The following is a 25094-nucleotide window of genomic DNA, read 5'->3' on the forward strand; positions in this document are numbered from 1 at the left end:
TATTGATGAGTGACTACATGAGCCCAATTTAAATCATGTTGCACTGTATTACAAATCAATATATGTATGCCTCTCAGAAAACAAGTCAATACACTTTACAGGGATTAAAGAAACATTATCATTATTAAACTCTGATGTTTGATAATAATGAGAGTGAATATGTCTTTGGCATCATGCTGTGTGAATTGGCTTGAGGTAATGCAGTTAGAAGCCCCTGAGAAAGAGGGTTGCAGGGATCAATCTCCAGGCGAAATAAGCTGCACTGTTGCGGCATCCCTCCACCCACACACTCACCCTGCTCACTCACACATACGTAATCTAGTCATCTCTGCTTGAGGATGAGCGTGTACTGTATACCAGTGTGTGTTGATCAGCGTGTATCTGAGTGTGTGTGTTTCCCACTCATTGTCTCCATCATTCATTCCTCTCCTTGTCATTCTTCCCCCTTCTCTCTTCATTCATCCTCTCAATCCCTCCCACCTTGTTTTGATCTCTTTCTTCTTTTCTCTCCCACTCGCTCTTGGTCAGAAAAACATGCACATGCACCCATCTATCCACCCACACTTGCAGTTGGCACGGGCGAGTCCCCGACAAGCCACACAGTTTGGCATGGGGTTATGCAAAAAAAAAAAAGAAAATGCAAAAATTGGTGCGGCACCACTGCCTAATGGTGTCTCCATGGCAACTAAGGGAGCAAGGCCCTGTGATGCAGTGTCAAACAAACACAGGATTTTAAACTTTAGCAAATAAATTAGCTTTGTGTAGTGGTAGTGGTGGGATGGAGGTCGACTAAAAAGCAGCAGTAAGCTCTGTGTTCAGTTTTAATATATTCAAAATACTTTTGGTTAGGGATATCAATGCATAACATTTACTATGAAGAATGCAGCTTGTACTAATACTATTTCAACAACCCCTTAAAATCCAGTTTTTCCATTTAATGACATTGAGAACTCTACAATATAGTGTATTCCACATCATCTTTTTCCAGTGCTTTATGACTAAATTAGCTATGGTTCTTGAACGGGTTCTGTTGAGGACTCTTAGTATAAAATTACACAGAATACAATATACAGATACATTAAGGGGAAGAAAAACAAACAAACATTTTAATAAAATATTTTTTTGTGTGTTAGGAACATAATTGGGTTCTGAACAGGTAAATGCAGTGCACAACAGTTTGGGACTGCCTTGTCATAACCCTTTTGGAAACAAAGTAATGCTTCTTGGGTTTTTTTCCCTTTGAACAATTCAAATATTTAATAGAATTAATAATACTGCACATAAGAGAAAGCCCCACATACCACATGGACACACCTATATTGCAGGGGGGAAAACACACACACACACACGCATGCATGCACGCACGCACGCACGCGCGCACACACAAACACACACACTTGCCCATCACACAACAGCAAAAGGTGGGGAGGGTGGTGTTCCAGAGCATATACAGTTTATCATCCTGTGACTTAGTGTATCAGAAGCGTGAAGGTGTGTCAGCAAACTGCTGGTGGAGGTAAAGGGAAAAACGCGTCGCAGCTGGAGCAGCTCATTCAGGTGTAACTTTTAAGAAGCGGGCTGGAGCGGTGCTTTCAAGTAGCAAAGAGGTTATTCTGTTTCAGTGCATGAGTCATTTGGCTTTAATGCTTTACCTGTGGCTCAGAGGCTGAGCTCTGGCACAGGCTCAAGCTGCAGTGCAACCTATTGACAGCCCATGAGAGAGAGGAGAAAAAAAGGGATGAAGAAGAGAAAGATGTAGAAAAGGAGGGCAAGAGATAGAGTGCTGGTGAGTGACAGACAGACACTGAGAGAGTGAGAGAGAGCGGGAGAGGAAAGCCGGAGCAAAAGAAGAGGGAGCCTTCTTCTCTTGTTTTTCTCTTGGGTTCAGTTCAAGATTCCCCACCGGGAGAGAAGGCTGCTCTGAAGAGGCGACTGAGGCATCCCGCATGTTTACTTATGTGTGTGTGAGTGAGTGTGTTTCCAAAAAAAGAGGGATTGATGGAGTCAGTTGGACACTGATTGGAGTCAAAACCATTATCCCAGTAGACAAAATGTGCACTGACAGTTGTTCACACCTCACACAATAAAAAACACATGCAACAAACGCACACATGCTACGAGCTGACACATCTGACACCAGGCTGATCATCCAGAGTGAGTGGGCCGCCTCGTCCGGCTCTGGAACACCTTACTGACCAGTGACTTAATGTAACAAGCCAGGCCGCCATCTGTGTGCCCCTTTTGCATTCATCCAGAGCTGTGCAACATTATCCCTGTCTACTATCCAAGTAAATACCGCGCCACAGCTTTCATCCATGTCAGCTGCCCAAACGATGATCCATGACAAATTAAATTCGTCCAAATTAAGCTGTCAGCCATTTTCCAACTCATTCCCCATTTCATTCAAACACATTCTTTTGCAGCAAAGTTCTTGCGCTGCAGCCGATGTGGGCCCCTTTATGTATCCAACCTTTTTTTTCTTTTTTTTTTCTTACAGACACTTTTTTTTTTCCTTACAGACACTTTTTTTTTCCTTACAGACACTTCACCGTCGTTCCAGTAGCTGCTTCCTGTTGGACTGTGACAATATGCTTCCTTAAGCTGTGCAAATCAACACGAGTGGCTCGCAAAGCATGAAATCGGAGCTCTACAAACATGATTTGTTACCGTGTCGATGCGAACAGACCTGAATCAACGCCATCCGCGTCTTCAAAAACCACTTAACTATCTGCAAACGTTCACAGACCAATAACTTTGGCCTTCCTTTACTCACTTTAAGATGTGCAACTTTAGGCCTCCTGCACAGATTAAATTGATTGCTCCCTGGCATAGTGATTATGGATTTTTCTACTATACGTATAACTCATGTGAAATGATGCAGATTAGTATTGCATTGCATATATGCTGATGGCAATATTCCATACATGAACTCACAGCTAAAGCGACATGTCAAGATGCGGAGGGATGATATGGCTTGTTCCCTATGATTTGTTTATGGCTGACGGCTGTTTTCATTGTTTGTGAGCTTCAGTGTTTGAGCGTCAATGACTGCTGCTGTCAAAAGCTGTGAGTCCATTTTCCCAGATATTCAATGTGAGGCGCCAACAAAGCTCAAAATTGTTCTTCAATATGTGAACACTATGTGCACCTTGATACCAATTTGTTCGTTTCTCAGTCATCATTTGCTTCTTCTGGGTATTATGTTTAATGCCAAAGCATGTTTTGCATCAAACACTCATGCAACAGTCACAGTTCAGCTTACATGCAGCCTTAACCAAACTGAACTGACACACACATGGCCCAGTTAATCAACCTAAGGAATACAAATTACGTAAGAAAGCTGTTTGTGCTATCAAATTCGGCCTCCGACTAAGAGTCAGTCATTTTACTTGAAAGTAAATGCGACAGCATCATTCTCAACAGGACAACATCTGTATCTGTCTCACTCCTGCTTCATTCTGATTCCCTGTCAGGCTGCTGAGAGGGACAAACCCAACACAGCAGGTGTGTTTGACAATACAATCTATACCCTGTCATTTTCAGCCAGGTTAATATATACTGTAAAATGCTTAAGTTGGGCGCTTGATTACAACTGATCAGTACTAGGTGAAGCAAATGTACTGCAGCTTGATAGTGTATGCGTGTTAAAATGCTCAATTTAATGTTTGTGTGCTTGTGCAGGGCATGAAATTAACACACTAACACTGATATTCTGAAATTACTGCAAAGACGTGATTGCAATGATCAGTTCTCAGTCATGTGTACAAAGGTAGTGAATGTGTTGGTGGCCCTGGCTTATATTTGGATTTGTTAAGAGCTAGACTTCATGAGCGTAGGACATGGATTGAAATTCACCACTTACCCAAAGCTGAGACACTTAGGAAGGTCCTATGCCTCTAGCCTCTTGATTATTTTTCTCTAATGCAATTGCAAGGTTTTTCCCACACATGTGAGCATAAGGGCAGCAGAACAAGCACTTGCATTAAGCAGGAAGATGGATATCTATGTGACATAGTTCCCTTCATGATAGTGGGGATTTAGTGTTCTGGCTCAATGATACTTCAGCATGACATCTGATTGCTTTCACTGTTGAACCAGGGCTTTTCTTTGGCTGCCTTACACATACACCAACAAATTCTCACTCCCAAGTAGAGCAGCTTGGTCAGTGGCACTACACTTATAACTATGACACTCAAGGTACCCCTTTGGTTTCAGTTTTGGACATATTGGTTTCCACTCATTACACGCAACCAGGGGAAAGGAGAATTCAAAATAAGATCTTTTCTTTTTCCAGCCTTCTTCTCCTTGACACAATTGAGTTCAATAGAACATCAATATGAGATTTTGACCATTTTCGTATACTTAAATTCAGCTCCTGAGAACTAACCTCCCTCTTGTCTCAGCACAATCCTAATTTAAGATCTTAAAAAGCTCTTTTTGCTCTTTCACTACAGTCATCTTTATTTGTCTAAAATAACCAGCTCTTGAGATAATAGTAAGACTCAAAAGACACTTAGACATGTCTCAACTGTGCATTTTATCTGTTCTCAGAGTTAAGACACCCAAGAAGCCTGTGAGCACAGTAAACAAACTCCTGTTGAATTCAGTAATCTCCAAATAAGAAGCTGATTTATTTATGAGACAAAAAAAAGACTACCATGAGCAGCAACATTTTCCTCTGATCCTTCTTGATCTTTCAAAATAAACCTGTGTTCCCAGGAAATGTAGGTTTTGGCACCAAAACTACGTAATTATGTTTAAGAAGAGATCATGTTTGGTAGTTAACATGACATTGACTTTTGGTGTCACATGAGACACAAACAGCAGTCTCTCTGGTGAAAGTCTTGTTTGTTTGACTCATCCATAGACTCAAACTGCATCCCTATGCAAACTTGCTGCAAATGAATAAGTGTAGATTTTAGAAGTGAAAAGCAGGGGACAAAACTCCCTCAGTATTTAGAACATGTGCATGCCCCCAACAAACCATAAAAGTAGCAGGGGACTTTCATTTTGACAAATCTTAAGACAATTACACCATAAATTGATGAAGAAATTGCAAATATTGATGCATACATTTTCACTAGATTGCAGTGTTTTATGCTCAAAAAGACCCCTACTTTCATATGTGTACCTCTCAACCTATGCCCTCCGCCTCAGAGTTAGTTGAAAGCCAAGTGTGTCTCATACCGATGCTGAAGGGTGCCTTGTGCATCAAAATGAGATGCCAGAGTAGCGTGAAAATGCCTCAGTATTTCATGGTCTGGGTATAAAAAATGGGTTGCTTATACATAAAATCCATAGTTGTGTAATTCACAATGCAGGATGCATGTAGGGGGAAGCCCCATCGAAATAATGGCCTGTAATTCTAATTAATGAGCATCACTTGGGAGGGACGGACAAGCCGCAGGCACTGCTGGGGGTTGATTATTGTTTTGTCCAAAAGATGTCTGAAAACTGGAGATCCCTCATCAATTAATACAGATAGAGAGCCGTAAATCTTCAGCTTAGTGGCATTAAAGACACAGTTGTTCAAGCACGACAATAACAATGCCAGACACGGGCTGTAATTCCCATCAGATAGCTCCACCTGCACCTGCAAAAACACAGACTGCTGGAAGTTCCTTTGGATTAAAAGCATCTGTTCAAATACCAAAGGCTGATAGATGAAGAGCCTCTCTAACCGAGCCTACGCTGACTGTTGGTGAGCAACACGCTGTCTGTTAGCAGCTTTGGTGGGAGAGAGTCTGTCTGCAGTGCAGCAGTGGACATGAACATCCGAAGCATCTCCTCTAACTGGCTGCAGTGGCTCTCTGATCCACCAAGCAGGATGATTTACACAGAGGGGCGAGGACCTGGGAACCCAGGTTGTAAATCGTCACCAAGTCACCACCCACAGTGAAACGCCACCCAATACCTGATGAAGAGACGGCACTGTGCTGTGGACGAGTGTTTCCCAAAAGTGAGCATGTGCTGCTGACGTCACAACCACAGTGGAGGGATGTGAGACGGCTGATAGTGTTGAAGGGAAACACACGACAGTGGAAACATGCATGTACACACATGTACTTTCCCCTCGACTCTGTTCATTCACAAAACAACATACAAGCTGCACACACAGAGCTCAACCGTTTATGAGAGAGTTTACATTAGACGCATACAGCCGCCCACACGCTCACATGTACGCGCTTACACACACACACACACACACACACACACACACACACACACACACACGCGCGCAGTGTAGTGTGCTCCCTTAACAATGCTGTCATAGAATCTCCTTGTATTCCAGTGTGCTGCACTACACTCCAGTACGTATACAGGGTTCCCCTCAAAAAAGAAAAATAATAATGCTGCACTTTTTTATACCCCTGCCCCCCACCAACAAACACTGAGACTCAAATACACATAAATAGAAACTACCTCCGCTCCCCGACAGATGGGATTCTGGATGACAATATGTAGAACATGCAAATCATGCACAGCAAAAGAGGGTAAACAAAGCTAATCCTGCCTCAATATTTAAAAAGAGCTGATTTCAAGTTGCTGCAGTGGATCAGAATTTATTGCAGAGCTCCTTGGCAAATATGATGGGAGCTCAGAGAGCCCAAGTGGTCTATTATCAAGCACAGATTTGCACACAGACACACACACACTATGCCGTATGTTGACCATACCCTACATTGGACCTGTTTACATGCAACTTCTGCCAAAAGATCATCTCCTCATTAGAACATGTTAACCCCACCTCAGGGAGAATCGAACGAAAGACGCTCCTCTGTCACCCATCACATCAAACACAGGATAAAAAACATTAAGCCAGAGAATGAACTTACCTGGCACACAGTCTAAAAGCAGGAGGCACCTAAGAGCACGAGCTTCTCTGTCACCCGGAGACAGCAGAACATAACACAGTCATATGTGCAAGAGATGTTGGATCAAACACTTCCTGAGCTCTTCCCTTCTCTCTCCTCTATCCTATGACTTTTCCCTCACGTTTATCCAGACCCTCTGACAATAGGCAGGACGAAAGAACGAGGGCTAGAAGGGTGGGAAAATGACAGTGAGATGCTCAGATCTCCTCCACTGAGACGAGTTGCGAGCGCACCGTGAGGACCATCCACTGCAGCAGAGCAGAGTAGCGCGCAGCAAGAGAGGGAGAGGAGAGGCAGGCAAAACAGGCATTCACTGCTGCTGGTTTCCAACAGCATGGCTGGAGTGAAAATCTGGGACTGGAGTCTGGAACCTGGACTTGCTGAGCGTTTGCGCGAACAGATGGAGAGTTATAGAGAGAATGGGTGAGAGACGGAGAGGAGCAACAGAGCAAAAGACAGTGTGAGGCTCATTTTTTCTTTTTTTACATGTCACCAAGCAGACTCTTCCACCATCTCAGTGCCATTCCTCTTTTACATGTCAGCTAATATTTTGTTCCCCCTTCCACGCTCCGCTACTGTATGTTCACAACCATCCTCCGGCTCCTTCCGTGTCCTTATCTACAGTGTCGCTGTGGATAAACTGTTAAACTGACATCACATCAAAAGCGCTTTCCAAATACATCTTTTTTCCTCCAGAGTGACGCCATCAGTATGACAATGGCTGTCTTATTCTTTTCTTGCTCAATGTCTGCCTTTCTTTTTCTTGTGCTGTCTCTGTTAACAATAAAGTGTCACACAAAGCAATTGTTTTTCACTCATGTCTTTAGAAATCCAAAAGGAAGTGCACAGTGAATGACGGTACACTGAAGTTACATAACTGGCCAAATTATCCACACGGGTGCATGTTAAAAGCAAAGTTTTACAGCGAATTCACTTCAACAACGTGGCACATTTAGATACCAGTCAATCTCTCTTATGGGGCTATTGGGCCACCTGGCTGAAGTGCCTCTCGCTTGCTGCAACAGGGGAGCAGGCTTTTAGTTGGAGTCCTTCGGCCCCAGCAGGGCTCAAGGTCGCTTGGCAGAGCTGCTTGCCGGCAGCCCAAATCCTTCAATGATTAACAGTGGCAGACAGGATGGAGCAGCTGTCAATCCAGATCTATAGTCTCGGCCAAGAGAGCCGGGCCGGCCAACCACCACGCATTCTAACGGTGCTCAACCAGGTAGAGCGGGGATTTATGAGCCCATTCGAAAAATTCATTCCCCCTTCACCGGAAAGGTGGGTACATGCATAATACTGATATTGTTCGCTGGCTTGTTCACGTAAAAAAAAATAAAAATTAAAGAGAACAGAGGATGAGACGGAGGAGGGGATGGGCTGTCTGGGTTTATAATGAGGCTGTGGTTCTATCAGATGGGTTGATAGGATGAAACCTGTTGGATTAATATTTGCACAACATTATTTTTAATTTTCACTGTAAGTCACTTGCCAAATCAGTTTTATATCTAATTTTGGATGTCCAGATTTTTGTCACTGCTAAAATGTATAAAATGTCTATATTATATTTCCATCTCATTTACCTCACACTGAGCCATTTTGAAAAGCACCACAGATATAAATGTAATCAGTGGAAACTGAAGCCCATGCAAAATACAAGACATGCCACATTGAGGCCACAGTTAGTCTTTGAGTCACAAACACCCCAAAGGGCTTTTTGCATTATCAGAACTTGGGCCATTAGGTCCAAGTCTCTGAAAGCTTATCATGCCATTCATGTTTTTAGGCAGGAAGTCAATTTGGTCAGTCGAAGGAAGACTCCAATGAAAAAGTGAAAAGTTAGAGGGAATTTTTTTATTACATTTTGAGCCATTACTAAAAATATTAATTATCAGGGGTGTAAAGGTTAACTGATTATCAGAAAACCAGATACCGCTGTAAAAAATTCTCTCTGTGTGAACAATTTGCCTCTCTCCTGCTGGCTTGCTATGTTCCCCCATCACACTCCTACTTAGGTCTAGGTTTCCATGACTGTATAAAATAGGTGGTACCCAAGGTTCTTGAGTTATGGCTAAAAACATGTTATATAAAGTCACTATGACCTTGACCTTTGACCGTCAACCATCAGGTTCTAATCAGTTCATTCTTGAGTCCAAATGGACATTTGTGCCAAATTTTAGGAAAATACCTTGAGGCCATCTTCAGATGCGTTCACAAAAATGAGACGGATGCAAGATCAAAGTGACCTTGACTTTTGAACACAAAATTCTGATCAGCTCATCATTGAGTCCAAGTGAATGCTTGAGTCAAATCTGAAGAAATTCCCTCAAGGCATTCTTGAGATATCATGTTCACAACAATATGAAGGGCGTACAGATGTATGTACGGACAGACAACTGAAAACATAATGCCTCCAGCCTCCGCTACTGTCAGTGCGGAGGCATAAAAACATTTGTCAGAAGGATGATGCTGTACCAGGAACTGAGGAAAACAGCAGCATTTTAATGAAACTCCTTAGAAAAAGGAATTCAACATATCACTGCCCATGTGTACTACTGCTGGTGTGACAGAGGATATAATTTTCTGGGGTATTTCTGACTTATTTTGGGAAATAAAAAGCGAGTGAATGATTGATTTATTTCAAACATTAATTATTAAAACATAAAAATATAACATATTATGGCTGGATGCTCAATCAGATCAGAAGTCAAAACCTATACTTTCAAATTCTCTTATGTAAGCCCAGTCTTTATGTTATCTTACTGCCCGCCACAACAATCTGCCTTTCATCCTGCCCTTCCTCTTGATCTCTCCTCTCTTTCTCCTTCCTTTTTCTGAGGTATTATCAGTCTCTGAGCTCTCCACGTCCTGAACGTACAATACCTCTACTCTCCTGTGTCGGGTGTTTCTCGGTCGGCTGGAAAAGAAGGCCTTCCTCTTTGTGTATAACAAATCTCATCTCACAAAAATATTCATTTCACGGGTCGCTGTCCCATACAAGCCAATATCCACGCAGGGAAAGGCATTAAGCATTATTCCCTTCTCCATTCAAATTGGAAACAGCGAAGTGGGGCTGTGCCAAAGATATCAGCTTCCTGCTGTACGCGGTTTGTCCTTGTAATGAGGTTGCAGCCACTGCTAACTATGCATTCTAGTCATTCACCAGCCGGCCTTATCATTGCTCTCGGATGACTTTGGCTTAACGACGTGCAAAGGAGACATGTCTCACTTGTCTTGATGTGTTGGACTGATGTGCTGTTAACAGTTGGTCATCATTCAATGATGCACACGCCACACCCCATGAGGCCGTCTAAGTGTTCAATGCATGGAGGGACAGAGCTTATTTTAAAAATTGTAGTTTGTTTCCTTATTTTAAAAAATATCAACATTAAAAGAAATACAATATATGGTGCATTGAACTATTGAAGACATTGTTTCACACAATCCCAATCATTAAAAAGTCTGTCTTAAACTCATCTGTACACTAATCTCTTAAAGAAATTTTCTCTGAGTGCAATTAAGGATAAAAGTCTAGACGTTATATTATTCTTTAATTCTTCACCTGTCTTGGTGGAAAATGTCAATAAACTAAAAAAAATGTTTCTCATGTGAGTCACGAATCTGCTACCGTCTAACACCTGGAACACACTGCTTGTGCAAGCAGCACGTGATAGTCACAGAATCTGTTGTTTTAGGGTTTTTCTACAGCGCCCATGCTAACAGATCAGAGCAGCCACACTGCCTGCACGAGCACTACTGCTCAGGTGCATCTCAACTGCCTCTCAGCTGCGGCACATTTAGAAAAATGGTAGTTCTCTAATTTTTCAGCATGATGTGCGTGGTTGTCAGCAAAAAAAGACAGTAAAAATTGATGTTTTGATAATTATATTGACTCTATATCACCCTTTCCTGCAGTTTTATATCTCTATCTGTCACAGACATGAGGAAACATAAATGTATCTGTTTTACTCATCCTTTCCTGTTTGTTTCAAAATAAAAGCCCTCTGACAAAGTTTCTGTCGACAGAATACCATCAGTTGTTAACATGAGGCATTTTATTGCAAAATATTGTCAGAACTGTGTTGCTGACAATGCAGAAGCGTGCACAGCTTAATAAATGAGTGGAATATGTGCTTAGAATTGTGGAAATGCAGTACTCATTGCAGCCAGCAGCTTTGCAACTGCATTGCAGTAACGACGCTGTCTGTGTGAACACCGCAAGTGTGCAAGACGCAGCAGTTCAGCAAGGGTGCCGTCATGTGCTGCTCACGCATGCAGTGTGTTCCTGTGGTAAGAGAGCATACAACTTAAGGGCGCTGTATGCTTCATTCAAAACATAAACATAGCAGTAAACAACTATTTTCCATGTACAGATACACCTGAGCAATGGCATCCTGATCAGTGAATGATGTCAAGCTACCAGTCTGTGTGTAATCCAAGCTTCTCTGTGGATGTGTACATGTGTATTACTGGATTGTTAATTGCCGCTGTTAAGCAATGTGTTCATATGGCAGTTTATTGCTGATATGGGGAGGGTGCTGTACAGAAAACATAGCACCCACCCGCTGGTTTCCCCTTGTCAAAAGCTTTGTCAGCACTGGTGCTGTTGTTAGTACTAGCAACTCAACGGCATACTTCGTTAGATCGTCTCGCCTGGTAAATTCATATCTTTGAAACTCAGTTTGTAATGTTGTTTAAAGAAATGTGGTCTCCAAGCAATTGCTAAGATACACAAGAGATGTTACCTGTGCATTTTTTCTTCAAACTTGACAAACCTCATCCAGAATCAAAGTGTGAGTAGTACTCCCATTGTCTAGTAAATTCACTTTGACATCAGCGGTCTGTCCCCTTAAGTAAGTAACAGCTGTCACTGAATTCACTTTTTTTATTCTTGTTTATCAACATAGTCCCTAATATTTCTCCCAGAGTGAGTCTTAACTGTGACCTGTTTAACTGCCAGATGGTACAAAAAATTGCCACCTAGACAATGTTTTGCAGCAATGTCCATGATCCTGAATTAAACGTGCACACACATGCATAACTTTGAAACACTACATCACCAATGGTAGTGCATGTTGCCTGCACAGTGTCACAACTGCTAAGTTACTGTGACATTAAACGTATCCAAGAGGAAATATCCAAGTCTATCAGACAAATCAAATCCAGAGCTAATTTAATACAGTGTCTGTATTCCTGGCATATCTGGCTCTGCTTGCAGCTGGGATAATGGCTCCCAAAGTTTATCTGCTCTCTCTCATCTCATTTGCTGTTACGTTTTGTTTGTGGTTCATGTAAAATGCTGTGTGTTTGAGCATTATGTAACCACTAACCACTGCTAAACACTGCTGTAGTAGTTCAAGGTAATGTCGCCCACGGTATATACAAGGATTCAAGGATTTCTCTCACCCTCACAACACGCTAATACGTCTACATTACAGTGCAGTGCATCGATCCACATCTGAGTTAGTCGTACCACACTGGGGAATAAAGTAGCTACAGAGTGTTTGAATCATTTACAGCAGAGTAAGATACAGGAGCCTGTTGGGAGGGGTCCGTCATATTCACAACATCCTCAGGCTATGAGAAGAGTGAATCGCTAAGAGTAGCGAATAACCCACATGTATTTTTCATGTTGCTCCCTCATTCATATCCCCAGCTGACTGCGCATTGACTGGGTCAACACAGGGCTTGATGAATGATGCCTGGTTAGGCCCTTAGAAAAACAATGTGCTGAGTAAGCCACGTCGTTCTGTTTGCAGTTTAGGAAAGCACGAGAAATGACTCTGAGCAGGTGATTACTTGGCTGAATTAAGCCATGTGATGGATTTTCTCGGAGGTAATAACACACCCAACTAAGACAAATGTGTGAACGAAAGCCCTCCGACTGCAAGCGCATAATAAAGAGGTAAAACACACATGCAAACACAGGACGTGCAAGTCTGATGTAATGAGGAAACCTTGTGGTGGTAACTAATGTCTGATCGATTTTATAAGCCTGTTTTCATATTTCTTTCATGTTGCTTATAGCCTCTCAGTCTTTCCTCCAATATCAGTAAAGCATTACTTAAAGGGTAACCTTGATAGTTTTAAACCTGGACTCTATTTTTCCATGTTTTTGTGTCTAAGCAGATTATGGAAACAGCAGTTATAGAAACTGGTTCAGTTCAGCTCACTGCAATCGAACAGATTTTGGGGCTCTAGCGCGCCTTCTATTTACAGCCACTTGAAGGGTTAATTTTTGCCGCTGACTGGCTTATTATTATGATTATTATAAATTCCGGACAACATTATTGGAAGGATCCCTACAGAGAAAGACCTTTGTTTGTTAGAATAAGATCCTTTTTGTTCAACCAAAAACAGCCCTGAAATTGCCATCACCAACACCCACCAGACTCCATGTAAATAAACAATAATTTTAGTGTGTGCAGAGATTTTCACATCTAAATGGGTGAATCAAGGCTAAATTTCAACCAAACAAGAGTTGGTGATTGCTGGAACATTGGAAAGATGAACCAAGATGGTTCTTATTAGTGTTATATTGTTTCTGTTAACTTTTAACAAAGAGTGACCATTATGAAATTACTGTTTATTTATATGGAGTCTTTTGAGTTTGATAACAGCAGTTTGCCTTTTTCTGCCTAAACAAAAAGCATCTTGCTGTTTTACAAAAAAGTCTATCTTTGAAGGGTTCTTTCAATAATGTTGTCAGAAACTTATAATAACAATCCGAGCCTTTCAGTGGCAACAAACAAGCACTTTTAGTGGATATAAATTGTCAGTGGGAAATTGCCATGAGTGGCTAGCCTTGTTTCCATGCCACCTGCAGAGGTTTTGATCAAAGCTGGATCAGTTTCAAAAAATGTTCCCATTAGTCAGTTAGACACAAACACATGGGAAAATAGGGTTCTGGAGCTACCCTTTAATGAGATGGCAATTGTAGAGTTTGCTTTAGTCTTTTGAGATTGCACCAGCTTGGTGCTATTTTTCCCAATTCTGACAACTAGCTCAGATGGTGTTTGGTCTTGTAATGTAAAAAAAAACAACAAAAAAATCCAAGAAATGTTTGACATTTCCAATTACATTTCTCAGCCTGTGGTATCTTTGTTCCTTAAAGCTACTTCTTGAACTGACACCACCTGAACTGAAGCAGAATAAAACCTCATTTTGTTCCTCTATTTGACTGCTGTCATTGACTGTAACTATGACCATGATAAGCACTGGCAATTTAATTAAGCAAACTTTTAAGTTCCCTTCCTTTGTGGACTCTCATAAAAGACTCTTATTTTAAAAGATTTAGGGAATCCTTAAGAATAGATTTTTAACTTAACACTAGAAGTTGTGTAAAAACATTGCAGCATCATGTCCATCTCACTCCGGACTGCTTGATCAGAACTGGACATCCATCCTGGAGGCTTGCGTCTCGTGCAGTTTGTGATGAGCTTTGTAAATGATGTGTTTGCCTATTCAGAAGCCTGACTCAGCGGGCCGCTTTGTGCCAGTGGCCCAGTAGAAAGGAGACCTTCAGCACTTTGTCTCTGATTCATCTAAATCATTAGTTCTTTAAAACACTGTGGTGGAGGGTGAATGTTTACGGCCAGGAGACATCAAAGGTGTAAATCAGGGGTGGTGCCAGCCCCTCCCCAGTGGCATCATCAAAAATATGATAAACGGTCAGCACATTCAGGAAAAGTTTCTCATTCGGCCGCCATTTTACCGCTGAGGTCACATCAGTTAATCTTCTGCGTATAAAAGACAACAGGAAGTGAAACAATAAATGCGAGCGTGCAAGGCCTCATTATTCTACCGCTGATGTGTAGTTAGAGTTGCATTAGCTGTGTTTTGGCTTTCTCGACTTTGTGGTTCAATGGCAAAAATGCTGTCTTCACCTAAGACATGCACAGACGAGACATGACCACCTGTGTTGCCCTATTGGCCTCTAGGCTGCAGGTTGAGACAGCAAAGGCAATTCACATTGACAGAAGTTTGAAATACACATTTGGCATTCTGGGTTTTGGGACACAAATCTGTCATTCTCTCGACCTGTATTTGATTTGGGTTCATTGCCTTGACTTTTTTTTTGTCAGACTTCAAACTGAAATTGAATTTTTCTTTTATTAAATTACTATAAATAGAAATTCTGAACTACTTTGTGATTTCCACACCCCCTGTTACATGTTGGCGTCCATGCAATTCTATCAGTTCAAAGGGCTCTGAAGGTCAGTATAAATTTGGTTGTGTGATATTAAATTTCCCCTGATGACAATATTGCTTTGAGAAAAATAATGACATACAGTATTATCCCCCGCACATAGATATAGATATCTATGGACTGGAGACACATATGTTGCAACACCCAGTCATGTATTGACTGAATTACACCGATTATTTACAATAACATGCAGGTGGGAAATCCCTGTGTCACGTACATAAAATCAAATGGCGCTGAGCAGACACTTTAACTGATTAGTCTTACGCAACTTACACAGGCCTACCAAGAATCAACATGAGTATAAATCTTCATTATATTTAGAATATTTTCACCACTTAACCTTGCCAACAGAATGCACCAGACTACACTGGCAAAAACATTTTACCTCACCCAACGGTGGAGTAGCTGGTCTATCATTGCCTTGATTAGCTACTGTGTAAAGTATAGCAGTGAAAGTATTCAAATATAGTATACACCTAAACTGTAGGGATGCCATGATGCATAGCGAGGCAGTTACAAATCGATAAAAAATATGTGAGATTCAAATTGGTGAGAGGAAATGTTCTTTTTGTGAACAGCGGAGGGCGTAAACTACTTTTGACTTGGCTTGCTTACCACTGTGGCGGCATTTGAGCTTCCTTACGTCAGAAAGTAATAAAAGCGAGAAGTTAACAGAAAAGACAAAAACAGTCTACAAATGTTATAAAAAGGTGCTGAACTAGACAAATACTACAACTAACATGATGCAGCATGAGAGCCGGCATCATAGTGAGGAGCTCCAGTCAGCCCCGCCTACACACGTTCTTCCTTAACGACAACCACACGGCCAAACCACACTGACAAGAACACTTGCAACCCCGCTCGCTCGAACAAGTACAAGAGCCAAAGAGAGTGCCCAACTTAGCACCCATGAGTGGGATATGGCCAACTTAGGTCTTTAAACTTGCCCTCTCTGCTTTCCTCTCTGGCAAAAGCAAACCCTTCCACACCAGCCACCTCTGTCCCAAGTTTTTTTTTTTTTTTTTTAACAGCAGGGGACATTGTGAATGTCCAGAAATGTATCCATTGCACAGTTTGTGTTTTGCACCTCAGAAAAAAAGGTATTTTTTAAATTTTATATAGAAAAGAAGAGAAAATGCAGTATTCTGTATATATTTTTTTACAGTAATTAACAGAATATTTTTCAGTCATCATTTTTCTGTAATCTCATTTTGTATTTTAAAAAATTGTGAGGAATTTTGTATTGTGAACCCAGTATTGTGAATCGTGTCGAATCATGAGTTGAGTGAATTGTTACATCCATATTAAACTGATTTTTAATTTTTTTATGTGACTAAAATATGTTTCACTGCTGCCCCATCCACAGCAGTACATTGATAAGCTTCTGCCCCGGTAGGTCTGATTTATCACAGATGCTAGCAAAGTGACACAGTACATAAAATAAGCATAGCAGAAACGTCAGATAGGTCGCGCTATGATGTTTAACTGTATATTTTAAAACGTTACAGTTACAGCTGAAAATGACAACTGAAATGAACAGGTTTGCAGATTTACAATACAACTGCAATGTCACAGTGATGTGGTCTATGGCACTAAGCGCTATTTTAGAGAGCGGCCACGTGAATATAGCATGGGCTAACGTTACATGGGTAATTATGTACAGGGTCAGAGGCTCTAGCGTGTTTTTGGATACACTACAGCAATGTGGTGAAGCAGAGATAAAGCAAGAGAAAAGAGAGACTGAATAAAATGCAAAATTCATCCCAGGTGTTGCACATCCATGTATCTCTCTGTTATCGTTTACACACGAGGACCATTATTGTGGCCAACCAAGATCGTGTTGAACGGATACAAATACAGCAGAATACAAGCATAAGAAGTCAATGCTACAATGGTGATATTTAGGTTTAAGGCAATGTTTATGACCCCCACTTCCAGGGTTTAAGTCTGGTTCCTTTCATTCATGTAATTCCCTATCTCTTACTCCCCTTAATTTTATTTATTTTATTTCGTAATAATTAAATGAAGCTCCATGATTCCCTTCAAGTGTTCAAATTACTTTGCATCTGAATTCCCAAGCATTAACCCCCAATATTCACGTCAGTCTGAATGCTTGTTTTTCTGCTTATGGTCTCCTTTTCCGACTCACATCATTAGTAAATAGCAAATTGGGCACAGTAAAAAAAAACGAAAGGTTGCAATATTATAAGCTAAATTTACTCAACAAATCCAAAGGTATTCCACTAATAAAAAAAAAAAAACTGCATGCACACAGTACTTTGCTACATCAGGGTCATGTGCAAATTATGTGACATAATGTATAACACATTGTTTTATTTCCCAAGAGGGAGTGGGGCTGCTGTTTAAATTAGTTTCTTATCTATGACCAACACACATGCCATTTTATGCAGTCACATGGTCCCCTAACTGTCTAATAGTAGCTAATGTTTATATGCAAATGAGACTAATGAAGTAAAAAAGAAATTCCAGATGGTGAAAACATAATCTCAAGGCATCTGAGCCATGATGCTGAGATACCAGACACAAACAGCCAAGCCAAGGGCGCCTGTAGCTCCTTTAAACTCTCAGAAGGCCACTTTGTCATCTGCAAGTCTGGGGGCCCAAAATGTGCATTCTCAATGACACGGTGTCACCAATTACTTCTCCCTAATCTGACACAAACCTTGGGAGAGGACAGCAGTAATGGTGACAAAAATTCTGTCAGGACGTGTTATACCATTCACGGAAAGGGTGACAGAGACAAATCATTTCACAGCACAAAGTGGAAAGAGAAAAGGGAAATGAGATGCATTAGAGAGTGAGCGATGGTGATTATTGCACTGCCCGAGATGTGGTAGTATTTGTGGAACCAAAGCTGGAGTTAATGAAAAGAGGGCACCGGATGAAGAAGAATAGTGCTTACACTGAAATTCAATATTGCTATATGTTCACGAGTTGGGCTTCTGTGGGGTCCTGCATAGATTGTAATGAGTGTGAACTACCTCATTTAGATGGGAAAGAGGCTAGTGAGCTCAATAAAGAGCAAATCTGGAGATTACGCACACATAACACATACACACGTGTAAATGATACACATATTTTGTATGTTTTACACATACATGATATGTGTAAAACATACAAATGTATCGTATCTGTTGTTTGCAGACACTTGTTTGCTGCAACAAGAACAGCGATGTAAACTGATGTAATTTACATGGTTCACATGGAAAAATGGAAACCTTATATTTCAGGATTTGTTCTCACTTCTCTCCCCTTCAATAAGGTGAGAGATTCCTATCAGAGCAGCAATTAGCTTCTAGTAATTAGCATGTGACTATGTCTCATTTCACAGGCCCTCTTGCAGAAAATTCTGCTTCCACATGTTCAACCCTGCATCTGGCGCTGCCACACAAAGACAGATTAGGGGTCATCTGTTGATGTTTACTGAGGGAAATTAAAACAAAGTGTGCTATCTTCAAATCAGCTTGACCTACTGCGGCGGAACCGTGCACATATGTGGCTCCTATACGGTCGGCTTCCCTGGACGCGACTTGAAAGACAATAACACAGAAGCAACATGCCAGCTGGCATGATGGCAACAGAGGAATAGATGCACAAACACACGTGTTCTCCCATGAGTTGGATTAACGTTAATATGATGTGTATCTGGTGTTTGTGCTGTTTACAGAATTAAGCTTCCTTTCAGCTGGTGTGACAAGGGAAATTAATTCTAGAGAGTGGGAAAACGACATCATAAAACTGGTCCTCCATACTGATCACAAGATCTATTTATCTCTATGAATGCAGAATATCACCTTCCTTCCTGCTGAGCGAAGCATATTTAAGGGGAAGCAAGGATCTCCACTACAGGCTGAAGTCACTGTTGGTCACCGCACCATAAGGCAGTGCTGAAAAATCCCATACACCCCTTGTATTTCCAGCCTGAGCTACATAATCCTTCCTGAATTCTAACATGAGCAAAACAGCCCTCTTCCTATTATCATGGTAAATCTTTTGTATATTTGCCGACTTATTGGATATCACCGACAGCAGAGCACATACTGACACAAGGATCACGCTGGTTAACATGAAACAGCAGGTTATCTGATCTCACTTACAGTGAGAGCTCATACTCTACAAATACACAGAGATAGAGGCGCAGCTCACTTTTTTTTTTTATTTTTAGCAAACACCGTTGAATTGTGTAACACCCATGATCTGAAATTAGCACACACCACCCTCCAAATGCAGGTTAATTGTTGATTGTCTTACATTCAGTAAGGTTACTGTATCACTGGATAGAGCAGGGTTTCCCACACATTTGTATATTTGTTGCGGCCCACCACGATTAAAATATCTTCCAGCACAAATAGATTATCTATTTTTGGAGCAGGACAATTCATTAGAAGTGCTGTTGAAATATATATACCATTCATTTGACACCTGAAAAATTGGCCTCCCCCCAACTTCACAGTGTAAAGCGAACACTGTGAATATAATGAGTAAAGTTTTATTTTTTGTGTGTGTAACTATACCAGGCATTAAATCACAGCATTTCTTAACATTAAATTATGTCAAAGTGGTCTAAATGTTGCTCCTTCATTTTGTGCATTGATTCAAAAAGTAGCAGATAAAATTTATGATTGGCAGAAAAAAAAACCACTTGTCTGCTCCAGTGGCAGGTAATGGAGAAAAAAGTTAATATCAGACCGTGGTAACGGTCCGTGGTAACAGTCTGACCATGGTAATGGTCTGATATGAACCAAATAATGTTCTGACTAATTTTAAAAATGCATGTTTTGCTTTGTTAAGGGGAATGAACAAAGGACAATAAACAGACATGTATAGCATATAAATGGGTTCTTAATATTGCAAATCTCAGAGGTGAATTTCTTTTTTTCATTGGAAACATGACGGGAGGATGAAAATGTGGTTCTGTTATCTTAACCTAAGCACACGGCTCTATTTCAGAGGAACGTACTGTATTCTTACATCTCTGTAAATAACTTCAGGGGCTTTCCTAAAATGTTTTGATTGTAATCTCTGCTGATTTTTAAGGTATTACTTCTTAAAGCAAGACAAACAGTAAGTCATCAAGCTAAGCCTGCTTCCAGCAGACTACTAGGTATTAGGAGTATGTACTGTAACACAGCCATCATAGCCAACGGGGACCTTATTTAGTGTGATTATGGGTATGACAGTGATGGAGTAGTATGCTGCTACTTTATAATACAATTACCAGTACATGTGCACAACGCCAAAAGTTAAATAGAGGGAAAAAAGAAAGTTTTCACTCTGCTGCTCTGCTTTTTTTAGGGGTAAAGCATGAAATAACACAAGTGGCAAACAAGGCAGATGCATACATAAAAAGGATGATGAACTAATATGAAGGTACAGGTTTTATTGTGTTGCTGTGGGTTAACAGGGATAGCAGATGTCCTTACCACCCAGACTCTTAGGAATGGGCTTGCTGGTTGCAACTGACACTTCATTTTACATGCCAAACACCCAAGACCCTCCAAGAGGGAGTCTGCTTATGTTGGATTTCCAAGCTTCCATATTTTTTTCATAATTCCACAAATTTGGATATGTGAGAACAAGCTGTCCAGTTGGGGATATCCACAAACTGCTGCCAAGAGCTGGACAAATGCTCCAACACACTGGGGCAACCCAGGAAAACTCACAAGGTCTCAAAGAGGGCGCTAAGACGGACAAAGAGACAGATTTTTTTGGGTGGTAAATAAATGTTGATACTTGTTTCGATTGGTGTCAATTTCACGTGTTGTATGCATGTATACATGTGCCAGTCACTACAGGATAAGCAATCAAAGAGCAACGCAAGGGGCTCTGTGAGGCTATACTGAGGCACAACAGCACTTTTGACTACATGCTATAATCTGCACGCTAACAATGACAGTGCTGATGCTAAGCAGGTATGGCACTTACCAGGTTCATCATCTTACTGAGTCAATTTATCTATCTTGTTTAATATTACAAACATCTGTATGGTTTATCATTTTTAGCATGCTAACTTTTGCGTATTATCACTAAACACACTGCTGTGGCTGATGGTTTTTTTCAACAGTTGCTGGAACATTTTACTGAAAGAAAACCTTATGTTTGGGTGAAAGTTAGGGGATTTCCATGAATGTCTGTAACAAATTTTCATTGTAAACCATCCAACAGCTGTTGAGATATTTCAGTCTGTTTCAAAGTGGTGGACGAATCAAAAGACTGACTTCCCATTCATAGAGCCACATTTGCACACATGGTTAACAACAAAGACCAGAGATGTTTTTGGGTGAGTAATTAGGTCCAAACTTGTTTGAAAGAAGTGAGTTTCAATGTATTGGCCTCCATATAGGCAGGCAATGCAGAGTAACTCCAGCTTTTTCCTAGATAGTCTCCAATCTCCAGAGTAAACAAAAGAAAAGATCAGAAACTGAATATCACTATGCCACTTTTCATCCATTATTCAACAGCAATCTGACATATAGTGTCTGACTACTCAACTTTGCAATTCAGCTTATTTTTAAAGGGTATATTACCTTTAATATTCCCTTTCTACACCACAAGAAAGGAAAATAAAGTCAAAAAGGGCTGATGGGGCTGTCATTAGAAGACGTTACAGATAAACAACTGTGCAGGGTAGATTAAAAACAAAGAAAAATACAATGATAAGGTCATTTTGACAACAGTGTAGTTTCTTTTTTCTACTGAAAAACAAACAATACTCTGTGCTGATTGTATGACTTAGATGTTGGACAGTACAAACTGCTATGCTCCCATTCTCCCGGTGTTAACTCTCACTTCTCCCATTTGCAAGACTCAACAGTGGAGAAAAAAAGAGGCCCTAAGAATGGGGGAAGCCCTGTGAGGTCACCCTGAGTTTTATCAATAATACAGAGCTTCATGGGGGTGAATAAAGACAGAGAAGAAGGGAGCAGACTGTTTTTTTGTTTTCAGGGAAATGTGCTCAAGAGGATTTTGAGTTAATGTTGTATTAAGTTATGATTGCACCATACGTACAAATTGTGCATGCACGTAAACACATTATGCTTACACTGCACGCTCAGCCCTTGAGCACAAGTAGAGATGACATTCTGCAACTTTTGTTCACTTTGCTGTCACATCTCTCAACTCCGTATTTTCACAGACTAATAGCTGAAGTGAAAGCTCTGTTACAAAACCATGATGTTCTGTATCTGCACATTTTTGATTGGGTGTATGGAAATGAGGGAACTATATACCTATGCATCACATAAACTATATTTGTTGGCACTAAATAAAAGAATGTAACAGTTATGCTTTGAAAATGCATTTTTTATTGACTTTACTTTGTTGATATAAATAATGGATGGTAAAAGCTTTCCTGTGGCTTGCATCACAAAGATGGAAACAAAAGAGCCCCAGTAAATGACACATAAATTAATAAATAAAGACACATTTGTCAGTGGTGACCGATAATTCATCTATGTTCATAACACAAGGTTGCTAACACCAAACACTGTGTTATTTAATGTGTATTATAGTCCATTTGTCCATTAGCCATTGCTGCTTATCATTAAGGGGATTGTGTGTGTAAAAAGACAAATATACATTAATTGTAAGGAACTAAACATCTACGGGGAACAAGCCCTCTCATGTTTCGGAGGGAATCATGGGTGCCCAGAGAACCAATTTTCATTCAGGTATCTTAATGTGAGAGTTCAAGGGACCTCTTTGAAAATGGCCATGCCAGTTGTTTCTTCGCCAAAATTTAGCAACCCCTGACAACTTTGGAGTGAGACTGGGTTAAACTTTGGAGCTGTATTCAAGCACATTCTCAACAAGCTATGCCTACATGGCTGGTACCAATGGATGCCTTAAGTTGTCTAGTATGACAAGATACCAGTAACTTTGTGCTATCTAATTTGGCAAATTTGGTGGGCATCAAGGGTCATGGCAAATAATACACAGAGGTCTCTTCCTCTCAAAAACAAACAGATCCTGCGATTCAAATTGGTAAAACACTGAATAACGCAATTTCATATGTAAAACACTGGTGTTTTTCTGATCCTCTTGTCACAGAGGGGCTGCTAACTGAGGTGACCAATGCAAAGACATTGGTCGCCTAGAGTCAGAGTTTGGTTTGGCCATTCTGGGCTATTGTGGAAGCATGGTAGTGCAGCTAAGTGATCACTGTAGTTGAGGACCTGCTCCTTAGAAAGACTAAACAGCTCATTCTTAGGTAAAGAAAACACAATGATTCTTATTCTCACCTAATTGTAAACTAAAACAAAAAACATACCTATTTTTTATTTTGTTCAATTTCCACCAATATATCCCCCTAAATCTTGCACACCAGACCTTTGAGGGATCATTATCGAAAACACTGGTTTATGTGTATGTATAATCTCAAATTATAATATTAGCATTGGCTCTTATGTTAGAAAAAGACCAGGAATATTTATATCTCACAATGCTATATGTAAATTTACTTTCTCATATATTTTACACGCTGATCGGTACTTCTTTTTCCTCAGTCTGTGCTCATGTGGTCCTATGTAAAGTATCAGATATGCCTCTGCATTGCTGCTCAGTCTCTGAATCAGCCTGTTCTCCGAGCTCTCGTCCAACACACTGGGCTGTGCCTGAGAGACCTGCCTTCCTCCACACAGTCTGTCTTTCCTCCTTCTCCTCTTCCCTGCAAACTCAGTCTCTCCCTCTCCCTCTCTCTCTCTCTCTCTCTGTCTCTCCCCCCCTCCTGTGTTCTCATGCCGATCCGCCTGTTCATCTCACAGCCCAAATGGCAACAGGCAAACCAGACAGCACGACTCCGACAATATTACGACACAACGGACCATTTTTGTCAGAGTTCTGGCCGAGTCTGGGGCTAAGTAAAAGGATTAATCTTTCAGGGGGTCTTTGGAACTGAGGGCAAGGGGTTGAGCTGTGATCTTTACAGACATGAGGTGGTGAACAAATATAGGTGTGCACATGCTGTTAGTCCTCACAAAACTGTAACACTAGTGATTTCTATCCCGAAAAGCCTTTACCTCAGCAGCTGTGACACATTTCCCACTGCCTAGCCAAAGTCAGAGGGGTGCTGAAATCCATAAAATAGCAGTGGAGAGGACAACCACTCTGCTAGGACTTACTATAATCCTTCAATTTCATATTTTAGCTGGGTGTGATAACGGGGGCCACTCTATCTGCCACACACTGCTGGCACAGTCAGAAAAACAAAGACAGGCGGTCAAAAGATCACTCTCCTGCAATTAAGATTTTCCTTCAGGGGTCAAATGTAATATGTGTGAGCAAGTGAGTGAGTGTGCACTGTGTGTCATGCTGTAAGGCACCAGTATAGTATTCTAACATGGCTTGGAATAAGAGATCACAGCTCCCCCATGAGGAAAGAAGTCGGCATAAAATGACATAAAAGTAAGAGAGAAAGTTTAGAGGGGCAAAGAAGAGGAAGCTCATACATCTGGAGGCCCCAGCATGCATTATGGAAGACTTTTACAAATGCTGTCAAAGTGTGACAAAATCTGGGATCCATTTCAGATGTCTTTGCACCAAGTCCCCTTCAGTGTGTATATCGAAACACAGCAGAACTATCTAAATGAGAAAAGGGACAGTTGAGTGGCAGAATATGTGTAAATCATTCAGCGAAGGAAAAAAATAGACTGAGGGAGAGGAAGTGGTTGATAAGATGAAGAGCATAAGTGGTCCTGGAAAAAAAGCAATGATTTAGAAATAGGTTTTGGCCCTTGCACATTACCGGAGTGTATCACACTGTGAAAGGTGTTGTTTTTTATCATTTCTCCCAGAAGAAATAGATCTACAGTACCTAGCCAGACAGTTTCTCTTCTTCTCCCTCCCAAAAAAACCAATGCAGCCAAGCCAGCTCTTTTTATCCCTTTTCATCCCCTGTCCCCCTCCTTTTCTCTGGGCCTCTGGCCAGCATAGATGAATGGCAGCTACAGTCGTCTCTCGCATCCTCATGTTACCCCTGCATGGAGGCTTGTTCC

General features: G+C 41.0%; 1 protein-coding gene across 8 annotated transcripts in view; it reads right to left on the reverse strand.

Moving 5' to 3' along the window:
- dlgap2a (discs, large (Drosophila) homolog-associated protein 2a) overlaps window positions 1-25094 on the reverse strand; it is a 199601-nt gene that overhangs the window by 139326 nt on the left and 35181 nt on the right. The window contains exon 1 of one of the 8 annotated variants that reach the window (XM_088087250.1): window positions 6837-7372. The exons of 6 other annotated variants lie outside the window; for them this stretch is intronic. The gene's annotated coding sequence lies outside the window, so the exon portion shown is untranslated. Of the gene's footprint in view, window positions 1-6836; window positions 7373-25094 lie in introns of those variants that run through there. One more of the 8 variants, XM_088087251.1, reaches the window with a different exon arrangement.

Source organism: Plectropomus leopardus, chromosome 14 (assembly GCF_026936395.1).
Source record: "Plectropomus leopardus strain MGB_pleo_1.0 chromosome 14, ASM2693639v1, whole genome shotgun sequence".
Classification (NCBI taxonomy): Eukaryota; Metazoa; Chordata; class Actinopteri; order Perciformes; family Serranidae; genus Plectropomus; species Plectropomus leopardus.